The sequence below is a fragment of the Zea mays genome, chromosome 1 (assembly GCF_902167145.1).
Source record: "Zea mays cultivar B73 chromosome 1, Zm-B73-REFERENCE-NAM-5.0, whole genome shotgun sequence".
NCBI lineage: Eukaryota > Viridiplantae > Streptophyta > Magnoliopsida > Poales > Poaceae > Zea > Zea mays.
Window position 1 is genome coordinate 229023171 of NC_050096.1, and position 26046 is coordinate 229049216.

At 53.8% G+C, this 26046-nt stretch overlaps 1 long non-coding RNA gene across 1 annotated transcript; it reads right to left on the bottom strand.

Annotated features, from left to right (window-relative positions):
• Positions 1-421: 421 nt before the first annotated feature.
• Positions 422-2485, bottom strand: LOC118476127 (uncharacterized). The gene is made up of 2 exons (XR_004855480.1): positions 2250-2485; positions 422-1472 (listed from the first exon to the last, which is right to left on the bottom strand). It is a non-coding gene; the product is annotated as an uncharacterized lncRNA (long non-coding RNA).
• Positions 2486-26046: the final 23561 nt, after the last annotated feature.

Sequence of the window (26046 nt, forward strand, 5' to 3'; positions counted from 1 at the left end):
GGGGTGCCTCGGTACCGCTGCATTGATTTTGAAATTTCACCTTCTCTGTCTTCTGTGGCAGCCCCGAGGAGGCGCGTTATTAGTGCGAGCGGCGGTTCGACTTCTCTGTACACAGGAACCCGCGCTCAAGGAGGATGACTCGTGGGCCCAGGCCCTCGTGCCAGAGACTGGGTTGTCGGTTTCGGCGGGGGCGAAGAGGCGCACTACCGCAGGCGGTGGCGCGCTCTTCACGCGTCGGTTCGCCTTCTCCGCACATAGAAACCGGCGCGCCAGGTGCATGACATGTGGGCCTGGGCCCCCATGCCAGAGGTTGGATCGCTGGTTGCAGCAAAGATGAAGGGGCGTTGTAACACCCCACTGGTCGCACAGAATGGATAATACCATAAACCTCATCCACCAAACTTACTCAACGCAAGAGATGTAATAAAGAAAGAATATAAAGCAAGAAAAAATCCGGCAGCACCTCCTTTGAAAACTAGCATAACAAGGAGGGAAAACATGAAGCTCATACAAGATATAAAGACATATAATTCACATAGTAGAAACTGTAATGCAAAAGTGGTAAAACTTAATTATGACCCAACTGAAGTAAAACAAATGGGATAAGGAACTCAGCCCACCCCAAAATAAACGCTCAACTAAGAACAAAGCAATTCACTAGACTTGTCCAACTCTGATTAACAACATTATTAAATGGTGATTCCTTTATTAAAGGTGTAGTGGCCGTGCTGCTACATCCCTCTATTCCCCAAAGCAAAAATTAGGTGCCTGCATCAAACAATGCAAGATGTGAGATAACACATCTCAGCAAGTAAACTTAACAACAACAAATAGGACATTGTAAATCAACTGTGCTTACACAACCACGTGTACATGACTTCTTTCTTTTCCTTTGAACAGTAAATTGCAGCAAGTATACAAGTAACTAAAAACTCAACGCCAAGTAGAATCACCATGCACAAGTCCAAATTATCCACATCCACATAATAGATTCAACACCTCTCCCATGAATGCACATGGCTACAAATGCAATAATGACTTCTGCCTCCATATCTCTAAGGATATGAAGCTGCACCATACCCCTTCTCGGGCAACATATGATGCTCAATGTACCGGTACGGTCGGACCATAAGATCACGACGAAACTTCAATGCAATGGATGATGAGTGCATTATGCATGACAACATCATAAGTTCTTCCCAAATAAAAATGTGCTAGGCATTTACTTCCACCCATTCCACATAATAACCACTTGAGTAACATAATCAAACCTCAAACTCAACATATGAAATCTATGAAACATGAACATTTTCAAATGTTGGTACTCAAAAGAAAATATGAATTTGAACATGATAGCACAACATAAACAAGTATAAGACTCCTCATCTGACAGACGGAATAACCGTCACAGTTTTACTTGCCTTCACCGGAGTTTGGGCAAAATCCCTAAGAACGATCCGGAAGTCCACCACCTGTTTTTGACACCCAACTTAGTGCACCAAATTCATATAAAAAAACTCAAAGACAACACCGCACCTACGCGCAGTCTCAAACCCCGCCGCGGTAACAGTTCTCCCCTCACTAACCAAACTGCAGTGGCGCTGCTTAACAATTCCATAACTTAAAAATTAGGATAGCAGTGGTGTCAAACGAAAACTTCAGAGACAACTACATAAAATTCCCCACAAGTTTTGTATACAACTCATGATTAAATTCTAACATCTACTTACCTCTAAACGGTCCACAAAATAAACCCTGCAATCTGTTTTTTTCTGATTTGGGCAGCGACATACTCGGATTCAAACAGCGATAACTTTTAAAATACAATTCCGATTTGAGCGCATAAGTACTTGTTGGAAAGATAAGAAAAAGCCCTACATGATTCTCATACTGATTAACACTAATTACTCCCGAAAAATCCCCAGAAACTGCTAATACTGCTGCTGTTCATCACTCTGAAAAATCTGTTTTTTGGACAGCCACATACCCGGATTCAAACGATGATAACTTTTAATTTATAACTCCAAATTGAGCGCATAAATACTCGTTGGAAAGGTAAAACAAAGTTCTACAAGATCCCCAAATTGATCCCCATTAATTCTTCACGAAAAAACCCTAAAAACTGCTAGAACTTCCGCTGTTCATCCACCACGTAAAATTCTGGACAGCCCCCTCTATCTAATCGCAAACGCAACATCTAATCAATTGAATCGCAGCGCAAATGAACAAGGGATGAACAAAAAAATCACCTTGGGTTCTCCCCCTTTCCTTCCTCCCTTCTTCCCTCCACCAAAACGATTGGAGATTCGCACCACGAGACGATGATCCGATCGGCAAGGATTGACACCTTGGGAGGAGGGGATTGAGGGGGGGCGGCTAGGGTTTGGTGGCTGCAAGAATTGAGAGAGGAGGAGATGGGCAGGGGGGCGGCGGCCAAGGGGGGAAGGAGAAGTGGGGGGGCGGCTGCACATGGGGGGAGGGGGTTAGGAGGGAGGCAGCTAGGGTTTGGGAGGGTTAATGGGCCGAAACACCAATTGCGGCCCAACTAACCCACGCGACAGCTCCCGACCGCAACGCAAGCGTCAAACCAAATAAATTCTACTGCCCTAGTTGTGAATGTTTTCCACAAAATTCCAAATCCCCAAAACACAACCGGATGAGGAAAAAACAAAAAGAACAACCCCAACTTCTCTTCTTTGCAAACCGGGTATCACACTCTACCCCTCTTAAAAAGAATTCGACCTCGAATTCTGACGCTTCTATCGTAATGACAAAAGAAAAGATTAGTGAATCAACAACACTTACCCACAACGAAAAGTTTCGGGTACTTCTGCCGCATCAGCTCCTCAAGTTCCCACATAGCCTCGCGCTCAGACTGATTAGTCCATAAGACCTTGACATACTTAATTGATCTCTTCCTCAACACACGCTCCGAGAATTCCAATATACGCACCGGACGACACTCCAGAGTCAGATCCTGCTGTACCACAATTGGTTCCATCTCAATCTGATGGTCCGGATCCCGCAAGAACTTCCTCAACATAGAGACATGAAAAACCGGGTGTACCCCTGCCATGGAATCCGGCAGCAGCAAGCGATAAGCCAGGCTGCCCACTCGGGCCAAGATAGTGAACGGTCCAATGTATCTCGGGCTGAGCTTCCCAGAGACACCGAACCGAACAACTCCCTTAGTGGGTGATACCCTGAGAAGGACTTGGTCACCCACAGCAAATTCCAGATCCTGCCTCCTCACATCAGCATAACTCTTCTGACGACTCTGAGCTGCCAAAATATTCTGACGAATTTCCCGAACCTTTTCAGAAGTTTGCTGAACCCAATCAGGACCAACCAGGGATCTCTCTCCCAAAGTCTCCCAGCACAGAGGAGAGATACACCGCCTGCCATACAAAGCCTCAAATGGTGCCATCTTGATGCTAGCTTGGTAGCTGTTGTTATACGCAAACTCTGCCAGAGCAAGATGATCCTCCCAGCTACCCTTCCATGACAGAACACAAGCACGCAACATATCCTCCAAGGTTTGGATTGTTCGCTCTGACTGACCATCCGTCTGAGGGTGAAAAGCGACACTAAGCGAAAGCTTGGTGCCCAATGCACTATGGAGACTCTCCCAGAATTTGGATACAAATTTGGAGTCTCAATCAGAAACAATAGACTTAGGTACCCCGTGAAGCCTGACTACTTCCTTCATATACAAGGGAACCAAATCTGAAGCTAAATTTGTGGTCTTCATGGGAATAAAATGCGCAGACTTAGTCAAGCGATCCACTACCACCCAAATAGCATCCCTGCCACGAGGGGAACGAGGTAGACCCACCACAAAATCCATGGTGATATGCTCCCATTTCCACTCTGGAATTTCCAATGGCTTCAGCAAACCTGCAGGCCGCTTATGTTCGGCCTTCACGCGTTGACATACTTCACAGGCGGCCACATACTTAGAAATGTCAACCTTCATCCGCTTCCACCAGAAGTTTTGCTTCAAATCTCGGTACATTTTGGTTTCGCCAGGATGGACGGTGTAAGGCGTTTTATGAGCTTCTCGCAGGATAACCAGCTTCACCTCTGATTTCTGAGGCACACAAAGACGGCCCCTGAAACGAACCAAATCATTCTCATCAATGGTGAACTCCCGCGGTTTACCATCACCAACCCTCTTTCGAGCTTCCTGCAAAAGACGATCCTGCTGCTGAGCCGCACGCACTCTCTCCATAAGAGAGGATTGAATAAGCATCTGAGTCTCCTCGCTAGCGGTGCTGACATAACACAAAGCGATCCCCAAACGGTCCAGATCAGCGATCAACGACAAGGCCACCTTTGGAACCCCGTACCTGCTAAGGGCATCCGCCACCACATTAGCCTTCCCCGGGTGATAATGAATGGATAAATCATAATCTTTAATCAATTCTAGCCACCGACGCTGCCTCAAATTCAGCTCCTTCTGAGTAAAAATATACTTGAGACTTTGTGATCGGTGAAAATGTCACAAGCCTCGCCATAAAGGTAATGCCTCCACGACTTTAGAGCAAAAACCACCGCAGCCAATTCCAGATCATGAGTTGGATAATTCCCCTCATGCTTCCTCAACTGCCTTGAGCCATAAGCAATCACTTTGCCTTCCTGCATCAGCACACAGCCAAGACCAATACGCGAAGCATCCGTATAAACTGTGAAACGCTTACCGCTCTCAGGCAAAGCTAGGATAGGGGCGTCCACCAACTTGCTCTTCAATGACTGATAACTGACCTCACATTCGCCGGACCAGACGAAGGGAACACCCTTCTCCAAGAGCCTAGTCAAAGGCTTAGCAATGCTGGAAAAATTTGGTACGAAGCGCCGATAATACCCAGCAAGCCCCAAGAAACTTCGGATTTCAGAGACACTAGAAGGTCTCTTCCACTCCACCACAGCCGCAACATTCTTGGGATCAACTGCAATACCCTGCTGATTAATCACGTGCCCCAGGAAAGCCACTTCGGATAGCCAAAAGGCACACTTCTTCAACTTGCCATAGAATTGATTCTTCTTTAGGGCACCCAGAACGAGACAGAGATGCTGTTCATGCTCGGCCTCGGTCTTTGAATAAATCAAAATATCATCCAGGAATACGACCACAAAATCGTCCAGGAATTCATGCAGCATCCTATTCATTGCTTCCATAAAGGCAGCAGGGGCATTAGTTAAGCCAAAAGACATGACTATGAACTCATAATGCCCATACCTGGTGCAGAAGGCAGTCTTCTCAATATCCTCCTCACGAATCCTCAATTGATGATAACTAGAGTTCAAATCAATTTTGGAGAACACCTGGGCACCCCTCAACTGCTCAAAGAGGACCTCAATTCGGGGAAGCGAATATTTATTCTTGATTGTCACTTGATTCAAAGCGCGATAATCCACACACAGCCGCTTGCTTTTATCCTTCTTCTCAACAAACAATACTGGGGAAGCCCATGGAGACCTGCTAGGCCTAATGAAGCCCTTAGCCAGCAGATCATCCAATTGCCGCTTTAATTCAATCTGCTCCTTTGGAGCCATTCGATACGGGGCCTTATGAATAGGCTGCGTACCCGGGATCAACTTAATCTCAAAAGCTGCATCGCGCTCCGGAGGAATGCCTGGAAGCTCTGCCGGAAACACGTCAGCAAAGTCACACACCACCCGGATGTCCTGCACCCGCAAGGCAGCCTCACCCTCCACCACCATAGAGAAAAAGATCCCCGACTTCCTTGACCGGCGATTAGGAAGCAATTGCGCCAACAAGGATAATGTGAACTTTGGGGAACTTCCCAAGAATACCACCTCCTTACCTGACGGCGCCTGCAATAACACTGTCTTCCAGAAGCAGGATATAACCGCGCGATACTGGGATAACCAATCCATACCCAAGATAACATCGAATGCCCCCAAGGAAATCACCACCAGATTGGCCGAAAAAACCTCATCAGCAAGAATGACGGAACACCCCTGACAAACTGAACAGCTACTAATGGAGCCATTAGCAGAACTGACCAAAATTGGGTGACCCAACCTCTGCACCGAAAGACCAGCCCGCGACACAAAATCCTCCGAAACAAACGAATAGCTAGTGCCAGAGTCAAAAAGAGCATGGGCTGCAAATGAATCAACTGAAATCGTACCTGTCACCACGTCTCCTTGCTCCCTGCCATCCGTAGCGGGTAGCACATAAGCTCCAGAAATACCCGCAGAAGAGGAAGCTCCCGGAGTGAAATTAACAGAAGAACCCCACTGAGCCACCGGAGGAGGCTGGCGCGGAGCTCCAAACTGAGTCAGCACAGGGGTAGACGGTGCAAGAGTAGGCACAGCCTGATACTGAGGAAAACCTTGCATCGGCACGAACTGAGAAGTCCCAGGTACATAAAGCTGCTGTGGAGGAAGAGGAACTGAAAACTGCTGCTCAGCACTTGACATCATATTGATAGTGCCCTGAGAAGAGGAGGAAGTTACCGGCTCCCATCTGAGCTTCCCATTGGGATTCCTCCTACACACCACATCCTTGTGGTCCTGACTGCAGATAGAACACCTGCCACTCCACTGGCACTCTACACGGCGATGCGCGTCTCCACAGCGGAAACACACCAGCCCCAGCCCGGGCTTAGGAACGGCCCAAAACCTCTGAGTACTTCCTCCCGAAGTACCTGAGTTAGAAAATTTGCCACGGTAAGGATGGTGGTGCTGATGCTGAGACTTGCCCCTCTTGTGAGCTGGACCTCCAGTGTTGCCCCTCCTTGTGTCCTGGCTACGAGGCTGATCAACACCCGAAGACTTCTGCGACTCCATGGTGTACTGGTGTTGCATCTCCACACCCAGCGCCTGCTCCACCGTGGTACGGAAGTCCACCAATGGAAAGGCCCCCAGTGCATGCCTAATAGAAGGCTTCAGACCCTGACGGAATTGGCTCGCCTTCTCCATCTCATTATAAGCCACATGAGGGACAAAGTGGACCATCTTGTTGAAGCCCACCTCATACTCTGTGACAGACTTCTTCTCCTGCTTGTAGGACTGCAAGTCAATCTTCATTTTCTCCAGAAAGGTGACCGGGTAGAATCTCCTTTCGAACTGCCTGATGAAAACATCCCATGATAGGACTCCTGGTGAGGAGGAGTGCGCTGCCTGCACGCCTCTCCACCAAATTTGTGCCTCTCCCTTCAGCAGCTGAGTGCCAAAGCGAACCCGATCTCCATATGCAATCTCGAAGACATTCATCTTATCCTCCACATAAGTCAACCAATCTGCCGCCTCGACCGGAGTACCACTGCCATCAAAAGAATCCAACTTCATGCCCATCCACTGCATCAGAGAAAGACCACTGACTGGAAGAGGCACCTCGGCCCCGCCACCTGGAACAGCACCCGCAGGGACAGCGCCCCCGGGCACTTCTCCACCTCCAGCACCCTGAGCAGCACCCGCAGGGGCGACAGGAATGGCTTGCCTCAGAAGGGCCAACTCCTGCTGCATGGCCTGCATCGCGGCTAACATTGCCGCCGGACTCATCGAGTCCCCACTAGGAGCTTGCGGACTACCCCGAGCTCTACGAGGCGGCATAGCTGCAGCCACAGGGATGAGAATAATAAGTAAATGAGATAAGCATAGCATCTCTCTAGATAATGTCAAAACTAGCACAGACAATAACATAATCATATCAATAGCAAGACAGAAAACCCATCCTACATGTGCAGTGTGTCAATTTATTACTACTCCACTTGTTAGGACCTACAGCCTATTCCTCTGATACCAACTGTAACACCCCACTGGTCACACAGAATGGATAATACCATAAACCTCATCCACCAAACTTACTCAACGCAAGAGATGTAATAAAGAAAGAGTATAAAGCAAGAAAAAATCCGGCAGCACCTCCTTTGAAAACTAGCATAACAAGGAGGGAAAACATGAAGCTCATACAAGATATAAAGACATATAATTCACATAGTAGAAACTGTAATGCAAAAGTGGTAAAACTTAATTATGACCCAACTGAAGTAAAACAAATGGGATAAGGAACTCAGCCCACCCCAAAATAAACGCTCAACCAAGAACAAAGCAATTCACTAGACTTGTCCAACTCTGATTAACAACATTATTAAATGGTGATTCCTTTATTAAAGGTGTAGTGGCCGTGCTGCTACATCCCTCTATTCCCCAAAGCAGAAATTAGGTGCCTGCATCAAACAATGCAAGATGTGAGATAACACATCTCAGCAAGTAAACTTAACAACAACAAATAGGACATTGTAAATCAACTGTGCTTACACAACCACGTGTACAGGACTTCTTTCTTTTCCTTTGAACAGTAAATTGCAGCAAGTATACAAGTAACTAAAAACTCAACGCCAAGTAGAATCACCATGCACAAGTCCAAATTATCCACATCCACATAATAGATTCAACACCTCTCCCATGAATGCACATGGCTACAAATGCAATAATGACTTCTGCCTCCATATCTCTAAGGATATGAAGCTGCACCAACCCCTTCTCGGGCAACATATGATGCTCAATGTACCGGTACGGTCGGACCATAAGATCACGACGAAACTTCAATGCAATGGATGATGAGTGCATTATGCATGACAACATCATAAGTTCTTCCCAAATAAAAATGTGCTAGGCATTTACTTCCACCCATTCCACATAATAACCACTTGGTAACATAATCAAACCTCAAACTCAACATATGAAATCCATGAAACATGAACATTTTCAAATGTTGGTACTCAAAAGAAAATATGAATTTGAACATGATAGCACAACATAAACAAGTATAAGACTCCTCATCTGACAGACGGAATAACCGTCACAGTTTTACTTGCCTTCACCGGAGTTTGGGCAAAATCCCTAAGAACGATCCGGAAGTCCACCACCTATTTTTGACACCCAACTTAGTGCACCAAATTCACATAAAAAAACTCAAAGACAACACCGCACCTACGCGCAGTCTCAAACCCCGCCGCGGTAACAATTCTCCCCTCACTAACCAAACTGCAGCGGCGCTGCTTAACAATTCCATAACTTAAAAATTAGGACAGCAGTGGTGTCAAACGAAAACTTCAGAGACAACTACATAAAATTCTCCACAAGTTTTGTATACAACTCATGATTAAATTCTAACATCTACTTACCTCTAAACGGTCCACAAAATAAACCCTGCAATCTGTTTTTTTCTGATTTGGGCAGCGACATACTCGGATTCAAACAGCGATAACTTTTAAAATACAATTCCGATTTGAGCGCATAAGTACTTGTTGGAAAGATAAGAAAAAGCCCTACATGATTCTCATACTGATTAACACTAATTACTCCCGAAAAATCCCCAGAAACTGCTAATACTGCTGCTGTTCATCACTCTGAAAAATCTGTTTTTTGGACAGCCACATACCCGGATTCAAACGATGATAACTTTTAATTTATAACTCCAAATTGAGCGCATAAATACTCGTTGGAAAGGTAAAACAAAGTTCTACAAGATCCCCAAATTGATCCCCATTAATTCTTCACGAAAAAACCCTAAAAACTGCTAGAACTTCTGTTGTTCATCCACCACGTAAAATTCTGGACAGCCCCCCTCTATCTAATCGCAAACGCAACATCTAATCAATTGAATCGCAGCGCAAATGAACAAGGGATGAACACAAAAATCACCTTGGGTTCTCCCCCTTTCCTTCCTCCCTTCTTCCCTTCACCAAAACGATTGGAGATTCGCACCACGAGACGATGATCCGAGCGGCAAGGATTGGCACATTGGGAGGAGGGGATTGAGGGGGGGCAGCTAGGGTTTGGTGGCTGCAAGAATTGAGAGAGGAGGAGATGGGCAGGGGGGCGGCGGCCAAGGGGGGAAGGTGGGGGGCGGCTGCACGTGGGGGGAGGGGGTTAGGAGGGAGGTGGCTAGGGTTTGGGAGGGTTAATGGGCCGAAACACCAATTGCGGCCCAACTAACCCACGCGACAGCTCCCGACCGCAACGCAAGCGTCAAACCAAATAAATTCTACTGCCCTAGTTGTGAATGTTTTCCACAAAATTCCAAATCCCCAAAACACAACCGGATGAGGAAAAAACAAAAAGAACAACCCCCAACTTCTCTTCTTTGCAAACCGGGTATCACAGGCGCACTACCGCGGGGCGGTGGCATGCTCCTTGTGCGGCGGTTCGCCTTCTTCGCACTCGAAGACCAGCGCACCAGCTGTATGACTTGTGGAACCGGGCCCCCGTGTCATAGGATGGATACCCCGGTGTGCATCGGGGGAGACTTCTCGCGATGTTTCGAGGCAGGAGCGGGGGAGTCTATCTTTAAAGAGGGGTTCATCCCTCGAGTAGCAGCCATGCCTTGCTTCTCTCCCACTCGCAGCGTCCTCTCGCCTCCGAGCTCTCTGCACCCCTTTGCCTTCAAGGTCTCTGCTTTGCGTTGCTGTAGTTTGCCATGGCCTTGTAAGTTCATCTCGAGCGTGCCCAGACTGAGTGAGTGCTCGACATGGTATACTGCCTGCTTGGATGGGATGCGCCGGCGTTCGACGGAAGGATTTGCGTCGGTGCCATCCACCCTGGTGAACTTGCCGCTGGAGAGTTCGTGCCTTTTGTCCTCCCCAGCGGGTTGGTGCTGCCGGTCTTGTCTTTCCTCTGCTGGAGGTGCGCGACCTTGTGAGAGCGGCGCTCTTCCACCGGTGCTTGGCTTCAAGGATGTTCATCAGCCTCGCGGTGGTGGAGAGCGAGTCGAGTCGTGGCTCCGCCTCCCACATGAGCTGGTGACCTGCCTCTTCCTCCAGCATTCGGAGGAAATGGATGATCACCAGCCTTGTGAAGGAGGCGAACTTCGGGTACACGGTCCCGACCAGACCGCAAGCACCGCCTGCCGCCGTGCTCCCAGCTCCATGGCTTGGATGGTCTTGTCCTCACCCCCCGTAGGAGGGCGGGGGCGAGGGCCTCTTCGCCATGGCGCGCACGCTGAGGTGGTTGCCACCACTGGGGAGGCTACCCGGCACAGAGGTGGTTGCCACCGCTGGCAAGCCGTCGGTGCAGAGGTGGTCGCCGCTGCTTGCGAGTCGCTTGGAGCAGAGGTGGCCGCCGCCGCTGGCGAGCCGTCTGAGCTAGCTACCCACGCAACCCTACTGGTGTGGAGGTAGTTCATATCTGTAGAGTAGAGATGGAGCTAGGACTCCGCTTGAAGGCGGGTGTAATACTTTTGCTTTTTGTAAGGTACTTTTGAGTACTATTTATCAAGCAGTATTAGCACTTATCTGTGTACCACTTGTCCCTGTTGTGTGTGGTGTAACCAATTCCTCCTTGGTACCTGGCCCCCCTGGGATGTAGGCTCGATTTGTCGAGGCTGCAGACCAGCATACCTAAGAAAGAGTTGGCAATGGCCCCCAGGAGGTAGCCTCGGCTGGGACCTAGGCCTGCACATAGCTTCGGCTAGGGAGCATTAGTAGTACACCCGCAGGACCCATCATCTGACACTAGCCATCCTTTGATACATGCTCGGGACCTATAGGGTCTATTCTGGGAAGCCAAGTTGTGCGTCCGGACCCCCTGGACGGTGGTTCTAGATACTAGGACACCCGTCACAGAGTGGTGGAGCATGCAGGCCCACAGTACAGGACCATGCTGAGCGGCTACACGGCTCCGGACCACCCCATGAGACAAGTGTCCATTCTCTAGTTCTGGACCCCAGGTTGCCAGGCCCACAGGACTTATAGCTCCAAATACTAGGGTACCCATCATGGAGTGGTGGAGTGTATAGGATTTCGGGTACGGGACCAGGCTAAGCGGCCACACAGGCTCCGGACCACCCCATGGAACGGACTCCCGTTCTTTAGAACCGGCCCCCAGGCTGTTGGGCCCTCCTGCTTTCGTAGAGAGGTCCTAAACTGCAAGCCTGGCTGTTCAATTCGGATGTCATCATGTCTGATGGGATGGGAACTGTTTGGGTGGGTTAGATAAAAATAATGGTTACAAACTTAAGCAGAATAAAACCACCATAAAGCAAATCTAGGGGGATCTTCTCTTCATAACTTGATGTTCATGAGCGTGAACCAACAGGCCGGGTTTATGAGGGCGGACCTCACCGGGCTGGCGTACATATATGTGCTACCTAGTTACAAAGGAAGAAAACTGAATTCCCCAGCTTTGCTTTTATGGGAAGAACTTACGGAGGTGCTCTATGTTCCAGGGATTGGGCAGAGGCTGTCCTTCAGTTGTGGCGAGGCGAACACACCCGGGTCGGCATACTTCCGTCACCTTGAAGGGTCCTTCCCAACTGGGGGAGAGTTTATGGAGCCCTTCTCGGTTCAGTACTCGCCTTAGGACTAGGTCCCGACCCTGAGCTCCATACTATGCACGAACCGTTGGTGGTAGCGCCTGAGCGCTTGGTTGTATTGTGCATTTCGGATGGCCGCTTGCCATCTATGCTCGTCGATGAAGTCCATGTCTTCACGCCGCAGCTGTCCCTGCATAGACTCATCGAAAGCCTGGACCCGTGGGGAGCCCATGATGATTTCCGGGGGAAGACAGGCTTCGGCCCCGTAGACCAGGAAGAACGGGGTCTCCCCGGTGGCTCGGCTGGGTGTTGTTCGGTTCCCCCATAGCACGGATGGGAGTTCACTGACCCAATTTGCACCATGCTTCTTCAAGTAATCGTAGGTGCAAGTCTTGAGTCCCCTGAGGATCTCTGCATTTGCCCTTTCCACTTGGCCATTACTCCTGGGGTGGGCCACGGGCGCGAAGCAGAGCTGGGTGCCGATGCCCTCGCAATACTCCTGGAAGATCCGACTTGTAAACTGGGTTCCGTTGGAGAGTAGGGAGCGGGTCGGGAGCGACAGGGAGCAGGTTTTATGTCCCACTCTCTATTACAAAACGGAGACTAGATTCACCTCGCTCCCACAATGGAACATGTTAGTTTTTGTCGTTTGGCTGCGAGGGAGTGATTCTCGTTGGGAGTGGAGCTACGGGAGCTCTGCCAAATGCCCCCTTAACCAAACAATAATCTGGAGAAAACACCGTCAATTGAGGATATAAACCGGCAACGATGTTTTACTATTAGTTATAGTGAATGATGTGAAGCTCCATCACTATTACTTTCCCTCGCATAATTTATAATAGTAATCGTGGCAGGGATTAGACCCTGCAACAGGGCTAGCCATAGGTAGGTGCGAGCGGTGCCGCCACACTAGGCCTCCCAGAACCAAAGGGCCTACTAGTGATATATATGGTCTAGCTCAAAAATCTATCAATGAGACCAGCAATCGGTCGCTCATGCTTTGGTGCCTTCTTTTTGAAGGCTCAATGTTTCCAGCCTCCAGACACGAAGTTCGCACGCACATGTGGTAGGTACCTAGCGATCGTTCTCTCTTCTCCCGAGTCACGAATCATTGGTTGTCGCTGTTGAAGTGTATAAGTGGATTGACTACCTTCTCCCATCAGCTTAAGCTTTTGGGTTGAACTGGTTAGTGCGTCCATTCTAACATGGTATCAAAGCCAGAGGTCTCGAGTTCGAATCCTGGCAGAGGCTTTATTTGTGCCTCCACCCATTTATTTCCACGTTTGCGCATTTCTCTCTGGCTGCACGTGAGTGGGGGTGTTGAAGTGTATAAGTGGATTGGCTACCTTCTCCCATCAGCTTACCCTTTTGGGTTGAACTGGTTAGTGCGTCCATTCTAACAGTCGCACCATAGACGCTAGTCATCAAACTGGTTATTGCCTAGCGCCCAGGCAGTCATCGCCCTTTAGTTCTCAAGGTTGGAATTCCAAACCAATGCCTAAATCCTAATTGAATGTTCTTGTATTTCTAAATACATCAAATTTGATTTGATTTTAATTGTTGATGAATTTCTCTTTAATTTTATTTTAATTGAGAAGCCGTTGTTGGATGATATTGATCCCGACTCTGTTATCACCAACTTTCCAATCAGAGATGTTTACATAAACATTTTTAAGTGACCTTTGTTTTATGATTTTCTCGGTAACTTTCATGATATATATACTCGATATATATAATCCTGCTATGTTTGTTGTATATGGGGGGCCTATATTTTTGTTCTGCCTTGGGCCAGCAAATTCTCAGGGCCGGCCTGCCCCTGCAGCCAAGGGCTATACTCTGCAGTAGGGCGCGATAGCAATAATGGTGGCGTGGCACCCCTGAACTATATATATCAGCTGACTTGATGCTTGCTCGAAGTGTGGAAGGAGAGGAGAGACGTAAGCCAGTTAACTCGGGGAATGACTTGATTGTGATTTAACAAGTTTAATTGAGAGGAACGTACGCAACATCAGCATCTTCTCAGTGCTTTCTTTAAAACGTCAGATCGGAAACCGAGCTAAAAGAAACTCGGGAGCAAGAAAATGACGAGGCAATAATTTATTTATTTTCTCATCAATGAATGATACCAAATTAGACGCACCTGCATGCAAAAATATTTATTTAGAGATAAACAATGAAACAGAATATGCGGTCACTGATAACACACATATATATATAAAGAAAATGAATAAAAAAAGGATGGAGAAGATAGATGACGCAAGTTAGGTGTGCGGTTTAATTTATGCGGCAGCAATTACTTTAAATTTCTTTTTGTGGGTAGAAATATTACAGTAGAATTTACCGTACCAAATCCAACTTTTTAGCTAGCTCGTAAAGCTATAGGTTTCCACTATCATTCGTGGTCTGTTTGGATCTGAGCTGAGTTTTTATGGTAATAAACCTCCTTGACGTGCATGCATCCCATCAGAAAGTGACGCTGCAGGTAAGCCCTAAGTGGATGAGTTTGGAAGAAGGATGAGGCAGCGAGAGAAAACCAATTAAGGGCTTGTTCGGTTAGCTCTCAATCCATGTGGATTGGGTGGGATTGGATGGGTTTGAATCCCAAACAAGTCAAACTTCTTAAGAATTTTTTCCAATCCCATCCAATCCATGTGTATTGGGAATAATCGAACAAGGCCTAAAGTGACAACAGTTGTGGATTAACACGCCGCAAATGTGGTCAGGGAAGTTGGGCATCTACTTGCAGGTGTGGGGCCCTTGTCTGATTAATGAAAATGGGGATTAGACGGTACATGATAAATATTAGCATAGGAGAAGATGATGATATGAAATGTTACCATGTACATCCTGCCAGTTTTACATAATTAATGCATACTACAGGAGTTCTTATTTCCAAAATATTTTGTAAACTACTAGTAGTACAATGGTAAAGGTCGAATAGTGTCTATGTGCTTATTTTCTTAAGTCTGACTTCCTGAGTTCAATGGAAGCAGCTGGTCTAAACACAATTAATGCAATACCGGAATCCGAGGCTTTGCCGAGTGTTGTATTCTTTGCCGAGTGCTGTCGGCGTTTCGAGACAGGGGGGTCCCTAAGCCGACGAGTGAGTGTGCTGCGTGCCCCAGCCCAGATGGGTCGAGCGCGTGGGCGAGCGCGAAGGGGGGAGAGGCGAGGTGGCCGGAGTCGAGCGTGAGAGAGGTGGAAGTCCCGCGGCCTTCGTGTTCGTCCCGCGCCCAGGTCGGGTGCGCTTGCAGTAGGGGGGTTACAAGCGTCCACGCGGGTGAGGGAAGCGAGCGGCCCCAAGAGAGCGCCTGTCCCGTCCTCGGTCCCGCGCGGCCAACCTTCTCTAAGAAGGCCCTGGTCCTCCCTTTTATAGTCGTAAGGAGAGGATCCAGGTGTACAATGGGGGGTGTAGCAGAGTGCTACGTGTCTAGCGGAGAGAGAGCTAGCGCCCTAGGTACATGCCAATGTGGCAGCCGGAGAGGTCTTGGCACCTTGCTGGCGTGATGTCGTGGCTGTCGGAGGTGTGACGGAGCCTGGCGGAGGGACAGCTGTTGGAGCGGTCGAGTCCTTGCTGACGTCGCCCTGCTTCCGTAAGAGAGCTGGGGGCCGCCGTCGTCACAGAGCTTGTGGAGTGCCATCATTGCCCATCCGGCGGAGCTGGCCGGATGGGACGCCGGTCTTGTTCTCCGTAACCCGAGTCGATTCGGGGTAGGACGATGATGGCGCCTCCTGTTGACGTGGCGGGCCCGTGCCCTAGGCAGGGTGACGTGGGGGCTCCTCCGAAGCCGAGGTTGAGTCTGTCTTCTGTTGCCGAGGCCGAGTCCGAGCCATTGGGTCGGGCGAGGCGGAGGTCGCTCGGCCGAGGCCAGGGCGGAGTCCGAGCCCTGGGGTCGGGCGAGGCGGAGTTTCGTCGTCTTCCGGGTCTTAGCCCGAGTCCGAGCCCTGGGGTCGGGCGGAGCGGAGTTCGCCGTCTTCCGGGTCTTAGCCCGAGTCCGAGCCCTGGGGTCGGGCGGAGCGGAGTTCGCCGTCTTCCGGGTCTTAGCCCGAGTCCGAGCCCTGGGGTCGGGCGGAGCGGAGTTTGCCGTCTTCCGGGTCTTAGCCCGAGTCCGAGCCCTGGGGTCGGGCGAAGCGGAGTTCGCCGTCTTCCGGGTCTTAGCCCGAGTCCGAGCCCTGGGGTCGGGCGGAGCGGAGTTCGCCGTCTTCCGGGTCTTAGCCCGAGTCCGAGCCCTGGGGTCGGGCGGAGCGGAGTTCGCCGTGGCGCCTTTGGCAAGGCCTAACTGCCTGTCAGACCCACTCTGTCGAGTGGCACCGCAGTCGGAGTGGCGCAGGCGGCGCTGTCCTTCTGTCAGACTGGTCAGTGGAGCGGTGGAGTGACGGCGGTCACTTCGGCTCTGCCGGGGGGGCGCGTGTCAGGATAAAGGTGTCAGGCCACCTTTGCGTTAAATGCTCCTACAACTTGGTCAGTCGGTGTGGCGATTTAGTCAGGGTTGCTTCTGAGCGAAGCCAAGGCCTCGGGCGAGCCAGTGATGTGTCCGCCGTAAAAAGGGGGGCCTCGGGCGAGACGGAAGTCTCTCGAGGTCGGCTGCCCTTGGCCGAGGCTAGGCTCGGGTGAAGCGTGATCGAGTCACTCGTGTGGACTGATCCCTGACTTAATCGTATCCATCAGGCCTTTGCAGCTTTATGCTGATGGGGGTTACCAGCTGAGAATTAGGCGTCTTGAGGGTACCCCTAATTATGGTCCCCGACAGTAGCCCCCGAGCCTCGAAGGGAGTGTTAGCACTCGCTTGGAGGCTTTCGTCGCACTTTTTTGCAAGGGGACCAGCCTTTCTCGGTTGCATTTTGTTCCGGTGGGTGCGCGCGAGCGCACCCGCCGGGTGTAGCCCCCGAGGCCTCGGAGGAGTGGTTACACTCCTTCGAGGTCTTAATACCTTGCGTAATGCTTCGGCTGGTCTGGTCGTTCCCTCATGCGAACTGGCCGTAGCCCGGGTGCACGGTCGGGGCCCAAGCTCTCGGGCTGGTATGTTGACGCTGTCAACGGTTTGGCCGGAGCCGGTTTTTGCGAGAGCAGCCCCTGAGCCTCTGCACAGGGCGAGAGGACGATCAGGGACAGACTCGGCTTTTTACATACGCCCCTACGTCGCCTTTCCGCAAGGAGGAGGGGGGGAGAGCGCCATGTTACCCTTGATGGGCACCGAACATGGTGTCTCCGGTGAGCTGCAAGCGGGTAATCCGAGTGGACGTCCGTGCCCCGTTCGTTGGGGGTCGGCTAGGGGCCCGGAGGCACGCCCAAAAGTACCTGCGGGTGATTTGCCGGACCCGGTCCCCTGGCGACGGGGTCCGAGGGCTCGATGCCTTCCTCCGATGGGATTCCGTTACAAGATCGTTCCCGCTGGTCTCAGAAATGTCCTAGGGTACCTCGGGAGCGCAGCCCGGGCCTCGGTTATGTATCGAACGTACCCCTGGTCATCCCTCGCTCGGTGTCTGAGGCGACTGTGAACCCTTCGGGGGCCAGCCTTCGAACCCCTGATCAGTAATGGGCGCGGAGCCCGAGTAGCCTGAGGCGGCCATGGAACCCTTCGGGGGGCTGGCCTTCGAACCCCTGACCAGTAGTGGGTGTCGGGCCCACGCGATCTGAGGCGACTGTTGAACCCTTCGGTGGGCCAGTCTTCGAACCCCTGATCAGTAGGGGGGCTCAGAGCTCGGTTCCTTCGCGGAGAAGGATCCTTTTCGGGGTATCCCCCTTTCCCGGTCCCTGTTGCAAGAGATAGAGAAAGAGGAAAAAGGAAAAGGATACGAAATCGAACGACGTGGCGTACCTCTTTTTGACGCGGTTATTACGGCGAAGGTGAAGCGTCGCGCGCTCCTCCTGTCAGAGGCGCCGCCTGTCCCGCCGCGGAGTTAATGCGACGGGGCGAGTGGTTGGCGGGGCGGCCGTTGCGCGTGCGCGATCCGTTCGAGGAACGGGTCACGGGTGCACCGTCTTCACGCCGTGGGAGGAGGCTCCCTCGCTGTCCCAGGATGAGACGTGAGCCTGGCTGACGACGTGACTGCTGCGCCCGCCCGCCTGCCACCGCCATTACTGCCGGCCCACTTTCGGTCGCTTTGACCAACGCGCCAGGCTGGCGCTGCTGGGTCGCCTCGAGTCGCGGCATAGGCTCCGCAACCGAAGAGGCGCGACGGTGGCACAAGTGGCGGTGCGGTTGCTTGCATGCAGCAACTGGCGCGCCGGTTGCTTGACGCGTGGACCTGGGCTTCCAAGCTGGCGTGTCGGAAGTCGGAGAAGCGCGTCCACCTGGCGCGGTTGCATGCCGCCTGCATGGCTGCCCGCCCCTTCCGCCCGTTGGTCTGGGAAAAAGTGGGGGGTCGCTTGTAACCGCTGGACGGTCGTGCGCACCACGCGCGGCGGTTTGGCTTCTTCTGCCCTGAGCCGGTTTGCATGACATGCGGGACCCAGCCCCCGAGTCGCAGGGGAGGTCCTTGGAGCGTGTTGGAGAAGACTCAGCCCGCGGCGTCTGGGGGCGCGTGTAGGGAGAGTTGCCTTTAAAAGGAGGGAGACTCCTTTCAGAAGGCAACCGTGTCTTCTTCCTCCCTTATGCGTCGTGTCTTTCCATCTTCCAAGCCCCCGGATGGGGGGTATCCGCCGCCTTTCCGCCTCCTCGTTGGAGGAACGCAACTCCATGGGAGTTGGTACCTCTCAGCCATCGTTCGGCTTCAAGGATTTTCATCATGCAGCCCGGCTGCTCCCCTCCACCGGCGGTCACCCGAGATGGTGACCTCCGGCTTGATGGTGGGGGAAAGCGAGCCGGGCTGCGACCTCTGCCCCTCCCTCAGCCTCAAGGATTTTCGTCATCCAGGCCAAGATGGAAGATGAGGCGAGTCGGGGGGCCGCCCCCGCGTGGGTCGGCTGCCTTTTTCTTCCCCCTGCGCCTGGGGGAGAATGGCGTCCTCGAGTCCCACGGGGACTTCCTCCAGCCATGCCGGGATAGGTAGGGCGCTAGTGGCCCTGGGTCTCCGTCTCCCTGCCTGAATGGCTGGTTCTCGTCCTCAGCGGGGGAGAGCCCTCCTGTCGTGACACCTGCCCCAAAGCTGCTGCCTAAGCCGCTTCGCTGCCTAGGGCGGGGGTGGTTGTCGTCGCGGTTAGAACGGGCGGCAGCGAGCCGCTCATCGTTCTTCTGTTACTCCGCAGGCCTTCCCCCTCGTAGTGGGGTTGTTCGTTCCTGCGGAGGGGAACCGGAGTTCCGTTTGCAATGGCATCTCGAATGCCAGTGTTTTTTGTTCATTGTGGCTGTCGAGGCCTGAACATGTATGTAATTTTGGCACGGAGCCGTGTTTTTTCCTCACTTTCGAGCGCTAAGTCTCTCCTGTTGATTATCTGAACCGCTTTACCAAGCATGAGTCGCCCCGTGTCAAGGTGACAAGTGAGGTATCCGTATCCCGGAGGCGTAGGAATCCCTCGGCCCGATCGGCCTTGTTGTCTGGGGCTCCTCTAGCTTAGTTAAAGAGACCCCTCGGCCGCCCTTTGATGAGCCGAGGCCAGGGGTAGCGATATCAGTATGAACAGAGGCGGAGTTGGCTCGAGAATGGGAACCTGGTTGGCCGGAGCCTAGCCGTGTTGTCCGTCAGCGGAGCCGACGCCAAAGTCGATCAGCCGAGGCCTCGGGTCGGGCTGGCGCCCTTGGAAGCCGGTTGGCCGAGGCCCCAGGGGTAAACGGCCGAGCCGCCTGCTCGGGCCGGATTCCCGGAGAAGTCCCTGGACCGCGTCGCTGTCCGAGGCTGGGTCGGACTTCGCTGAAGACGTCGTCGATGCCGAGGGTGCTACGGCTCCCTTCAGCGTGAAGACCCGAGCCTGCAGGATCAGATCGTCTTGTAGCGTGTGCCTTCTGCGGCCGCCGAGGCCAGAAAACACACCCTCGCCGTGCTTGCGAAGCTGCGTCTTTTTTCCTCTTGTTTCGAGCATCTGGACTCTGTCGGTAACAGGGATGTTTGTGTGAGCGAGAGTTGCTTCTCGCGGAAGGGACGAGTGAGGTATCTGTATCCCAGAGGCGTGGGAATCCCTCGGCTCGGTCGGCCTTGCCGCTTACGCGTACTTTCACCCGTTCATGAGGCCATGTCCCCGACTTAGTCGAGAAAGCTTGAAGGACTGCTTCGGCAGGAGAGCTTCCGAACGTGAAGACTTGTTCGGTCCACGGAGTCGCTTTATCCGAACGCGAGTTACTTATCGCAGAAGGTGATGAGTGAGGTATCCGTATCCCGGAGGCGTAGGAGTCCCTCGGCTCGGTCAGCCTTGGCTGCTTACGTGTACTCCGTCGTTTCCAGGATCCGCTTTCCGAAGTAGTCGAGAAGCACGAAAGTAATCCTGCTAAAAAGAGATCCTTTTTCGAGGAAAAATTCGACGCAGAGGGGGTCTCCCCCCTTTTAGCCCCCGAGGGAGGGTCGGGCTTTGCCGAGGCTAGGCCGACCCTTCCTTGACGACTAAACTTTGCGTAGGTGCGAGGTATATGAACAACTTGGAAACATCTTAAGGGTAGAAGCGACGTAGCTGTTTGATGTTCCAAGCGTTGCCGTAGATCTCGCCTTGATTGTTGGCCAGCTTGTATGTTCCGGGCTTCAGAACTTTGGCGATGACGAATGGCCCTTCCCAGGGGGGCGTGAGCTTGTGCCTCCCTCGGGCGTCTTGCCGCAGCCGAAGCACCAGATCGCCCACCTGGAGGTCTCGGGACCGGACCCCTCGGGCGTGGTAGCGTCGCAGGGACTGCTGGTACCGCGCCGAGTGTAGTAAGGCCCTGTCCCGAGCCTCCTCCAGCTGGTCCAGCGATTCTTCTCGGCTAGCTTGGTTGCTTTGATCGGTGTAGGCCCTCGTTCTCGGGGAGCCGTATTCCAGGTCAGTGGGCAGGATAGCTTCAGCCCCGTAGACCAGGAAAAACGGCGTGAAACCCGTGGCACGACTCGGCGTCGTCCTTAGGCTCCAGACCACCGAGGGGAGTTCCTTCATCCACCGCTTGCCAAACTTGTTGAGGTCGTTGTAGATCCGAGGCTTGAGCCCTTGTAGAATCATGCCGTTGGCACGCTCTACTTGCCCATTCGACATGGGATGAGCCACGGCGGCCCAGTCCACCCGGATATGGTGATCCTCGCAAAAATCCAAGAATTTTTTGCCGGTGAACTGGGTGCCGTTGTCGGTGATGATGGAGTTCGGGACCCCGAAGCGATGGATGATGTTGGTGAAGAACGCCACCGCCTGCTCGGACCTGATGCTGTTCAGAGGTCGGACCTCGATCCACTTGGAGAATTTGTCGATGGCGACCAGCAGGTGCGTGTAGCCCCCGGGCGCCTTCTGCAAGGGACCGACGAGGTCCAGACCCCATACAGCGAAGGGCTAGGTGATGGGTATTGTCTGCAGAGCCTGAGCGGGCAGGTGGGTCTGCTTCGCATAGAATTGGCACCCTTCGCAGGTGCGGACAATTCTAGTGGCGTCAACCACCGCCGTTGGCCAGTAGAAGCCTTGCCGGAAAGCATTTCCGACAAGGGCTCGGGGCGCTGCGTGATGGCCACAAGCCCCCGAGTGTATTTCTTGCAGCAGTTCCCGACCTTCGGCGATGGAGATGCATCGCTGGAGGATGCCCGAGGGGCTGCGATGGTAGAGCTCCTCTTCATCGCCCAGCAGGACGAACGACTTGGCGCGTCGCGCTACCCGCCGAGCCTCGACTTGGTCGGGGGGTAGCTCTCCTCGACGGAGATATTGCAGGTACGGGGCCTGCCAATCCCGATCTGGCGTGGCCCCGCTCTGCTCTTCCTCGACGTCCAGTGCCTCGCCCTCGAGGGCCGAGGGTACCTCGGGCTGTGCCGAGGGTGCCTCGGGTTGAGCCGAGGGTACCTCGGGCTCGGGCGCGTCGTCGATCTTGATAGAGGGTTGATGCAGATCCCGGGAGAAGACGTCCGGGGGGACCGTCGTTTGCCCCGAGGCTATTTTAGCCAGCTCGTCTGCGGTTTCATTGTAGCGCCGAGCGATGTGGTTGAGCTCGAGCCCGAAGAACTTGTCTTCCAAGCGCCGAACCTCGTCGCAGTAGGCCTCCATCTTCGGGTCGCGGCAGTGGGAGTTCTTCATGACTTGGTCGATGACGAGCTGCGAATCACCGCGGGCGTCGAGGCGTCTGACCCCTAGCTCGATGGCGATCCGCAACCCGTTGACCAGAGCTTCGTACTCGGCCACATTGTTGGACGCCGGGAAATGGAGGCGCAGCACGTAGCGCAAGTGCTTTCCGAGGGGCGAGATGAAGAGCAGGCCCGCGCCGGCTCCTGTCTTCATCAGCGACCCGTCGAAAAACATGGTCCAGAGCTCCGGTTGGATCGGAGCCGTCGGCAACTGGGTGTCAACCCATTCGGCCACGAAGTCCGCCAACACCTGGGACTTGATGGCCTTCCGAGGGGCGAACGAGATCGTTTCGCCCATGATTTCCACCGCCCACTTTGCGATCCTGCCCGAGGCCTCTCGGCACTGGATGATCTCCCCCAGGGGGAAGGATGACACCACAGTTACCGGATGAGACTCGAAGTAGTGTCGCAGCTTCCGCCTTGTCAGGATCACAGCATACAGCAGCTTTTGAACTTGTGGGTAGCGGATCTTGGTCTCGGACAGCACTTCGCTGACGAAGTAGACCGGCCTCTGAACGGGCAATGCATGCCCTTCCTCTTGCCTCTCGACCACAATCGCGGCGCTAACCACCTGAGTGGTCGCGGCGATGTAGACCAAGAGGGCTTCTCCATCCGCCGGGGGCACCAAGACAGGCGCCTTCGTAAGGAGCGCCTTCAGGTTGCCGAGGGCTTCCTCGGCCTCAGGGGTCCAAGCGAAACACTCGGCCTTCCTTAAGAGGCGGTACAGAGGCAGACCTCTTTCGCCGAGGCGTGAGATGAAGCGGCTCAGGGCCGCGAGGCATCCCATGACCCTCTGTACACCTTTTAAGTCCTTGATGGGTCCCATGCTGGTGATGGCCGCGATCTTCTCCGGGTTGGCTTCAATGCCTTGCTCGGACACGATGAACCCTAGGAGCATGCCTCGGGGCACCCCGAAGACACCCTTCTCAGGATTGAGCTTGACTCCTTTTGCCTTGAGACATCGGAATGTCACTTCAAGGTCGGAGAGGAGGTCGGAAGCCTTCCTTGTCTTGACTACGATGTCATCGACGTAGGCCTCGACTGTGCGACCGATGTGTTCGCCGAACACATGGTTCATGCACCGCTGGTACGTTGCGCCCGCATTCCTCAAACCGAACGGCATGGTGACATAGCAGTACATGCCGAACGGCGTGATGAAAGAAGTCGCGAGCTGGTCGGACTCTTTCATCCGGATCTGGTGATACCCTGAGTAGGCATCGAGGAAGGACAGGGTTTCGCACCCAGCGGTGGAATCCACGATTTGATCGATGCGAGGCAGAGGGTAGGGAACCTTCGGACATGCTTTGTTGAGACTAGTGTAGTCTACACACATCCGCCATTTCCCCCCTTTCTTCCTCACAAGCACAGGGTTGGCAAGCCATTCGGGATGGAATACCTCTTTGATGAACCCTGCTGCCATTAGCTTGTGGATCTCTTCGCCAATCACTCTGCGCTTCTCCTCGTCGAATCGGCGCAGAGACTGCCTGACGGGTCGGGCCTCGGCCCGAATATCCAGCGAGTGCTCGGCGACATCCCTCGGTATGCCGGGCATGTCCGAGGGACTCCACGCAAAGACGTCGGCGTTTGCGCGGAGAAAGTCGACGAGCACTGCTTCCTATTTGGGGTCGAGCCCGGAACCGATCCGGATCTGCTTGGTGGTGTCGCCACTAGGGTCAAGAGGGACGGCCTTAACCGTCTCCGCTGGCTCGAAGTTGCCGGCATGGTGCTTCACGTCTGGCACCTCCTTGGAGAGGCTCTCCAGATCGGCGATGAGGGCCTCGGACTCGGCGAGGGCCTCGGCGTACTCCACGCACTCCACGTCGCATTCGAACGCGTGTTTGTACGTGGGGCCGACGGTGATGACCCCGTTGGGGCCCGACATCTTGAGCTTCAGGTAGGTGTAGTTGGGGACGGCCATGAACTTCGCGTAGCATGGCCTCCCTAATACGGCGTGGTAGGTTCCTCGGAACCCGACCACCTCGAACGTCAGGGTCTCCCTTCGGAAGTTGGAGGGCGTCCCAAAGCAGACGGGGAGGTCGAGTCGCCCGAGGGGCTGGACGCGCTTCCCAGGGATGATCCCGTGGAAGGGCGCAGCGCCTGCTCGGACGGAGGACAGATCGACGCGCAGGAGCTTGAGGGTCTCGGCGTAGATGATGTTGAGGCAGCTGCCCCCATCCATCAGGACCTTGGTGAGCCTGACATTGCCGACAACGGGGTCGACGACGAGCGGGTATTTCCCCGGGCTCGGCACATGGTCGGGGTGGTCGGCCTGGTCGAAGGTGATGGGCTTGTCGGACCAGTCTAGGTAGACTGGCGCCGCCACCTTCACCGAGCAGACCTCCCGGCGCTCTTGCTTGCGATGCCGAGCCGAGGCATTCGCCGCATGCCCTCCATAGATCATGAAGCAGTCGCGGACCTCGGGGAACTCTCCTGCTTAGTGATCCTCGTTCTTGTCGCCGTCGCGGGCCGTGCCACCCTCGGCGGGTGGCCCGGCCCTGTGGAAGTGACGCCGAAGCATAACGCACTCCTCGAGGGTGTGCTTGACGGGCCCCTGATGGTAGGGGCACGGCTCCTTGAGCATCTTGTCGAAGAGGTTTGCACCTCCGGGGGGCTTCCGAGGGTTCTTGTACTCGGCGGCGGCGACAAGGTCCGCGTCAGCAGCGTCGCGTTTCGATTGCGACTTCTTCTTGCCTTTCTTCTTGGCGCCGCGCGGAGCAGACGCCTCGGGAGCCTCTTCCGATGGGCGGCCCTGGGGCTGCTTGTCCTTTTGGAAGATAGCCTCGACCGCCTCCTGGCCAGAGGCGAACTTGGTGGCGATGTCCATCAGCTCGCTCGCCCTGGTGGGGGTCTTGCGACCCAGCTTGCTCACCAGGTCGCGGCAAGTGGTGCCGGCAAGGAACGCGCCGATGACATCCGAGTCGGTGATGTTGGGCAGCTCGGTGCGCTGCTTCGAGAATCGCCGGATGTAGTCCCGGAGCGACTCCCCCGGCTGTTGCCGGCAGCTTCGAAGGTCCCAGGAATTCCCGGGGCGCACGTATGTGCCCTGGAAATTGCCAGCGAAGGCTTGGACCAAGTCGTCCCAGTTGGAGATCTGCCCCGGAGGCAGGTGCTCCAACCAGGCGCGAGCAGTGTCGGAGAGGAACAGGGGGAGGTTACGGATGATGAGGTTGTCGTCGTCCGTCCCACCCAGTTGGCAGGCGAGGCGGTAGTCCACGAGCCACAGTTCCGGTCTCGTTTCCCCCGAGTACTTCGTGATAGTAGTCGGGGGTCGGAACCTGGTCGGGAATGGCGCCCGTCGGATGGCCCGACTGAAGGCCTGCGGACCGGGTGGTTCGGGCGAGGGACTCCGATCCTCCCCGCTGTCGTAGCGCCCCCCACGCCTGGGGTGGTAGCCTCGGCGCACCCTTTCGTCGAGGTGGGCCCGACGGCCGCGTCGATGGTGCTCGTTGCCGAGGTGGCCCGGGGCCGCAGGCGCGGTATTGCGCGTGCGCCCGGTGTAGACCGAGGCTTCCCACATGAATCGGGAAGTCGCGGCATGAGGTTCCGAGGGATATCCCTGCCTTCGGGAGGCAGTGCTCTCGGCCCGTCGGGCTGCAGCGCCT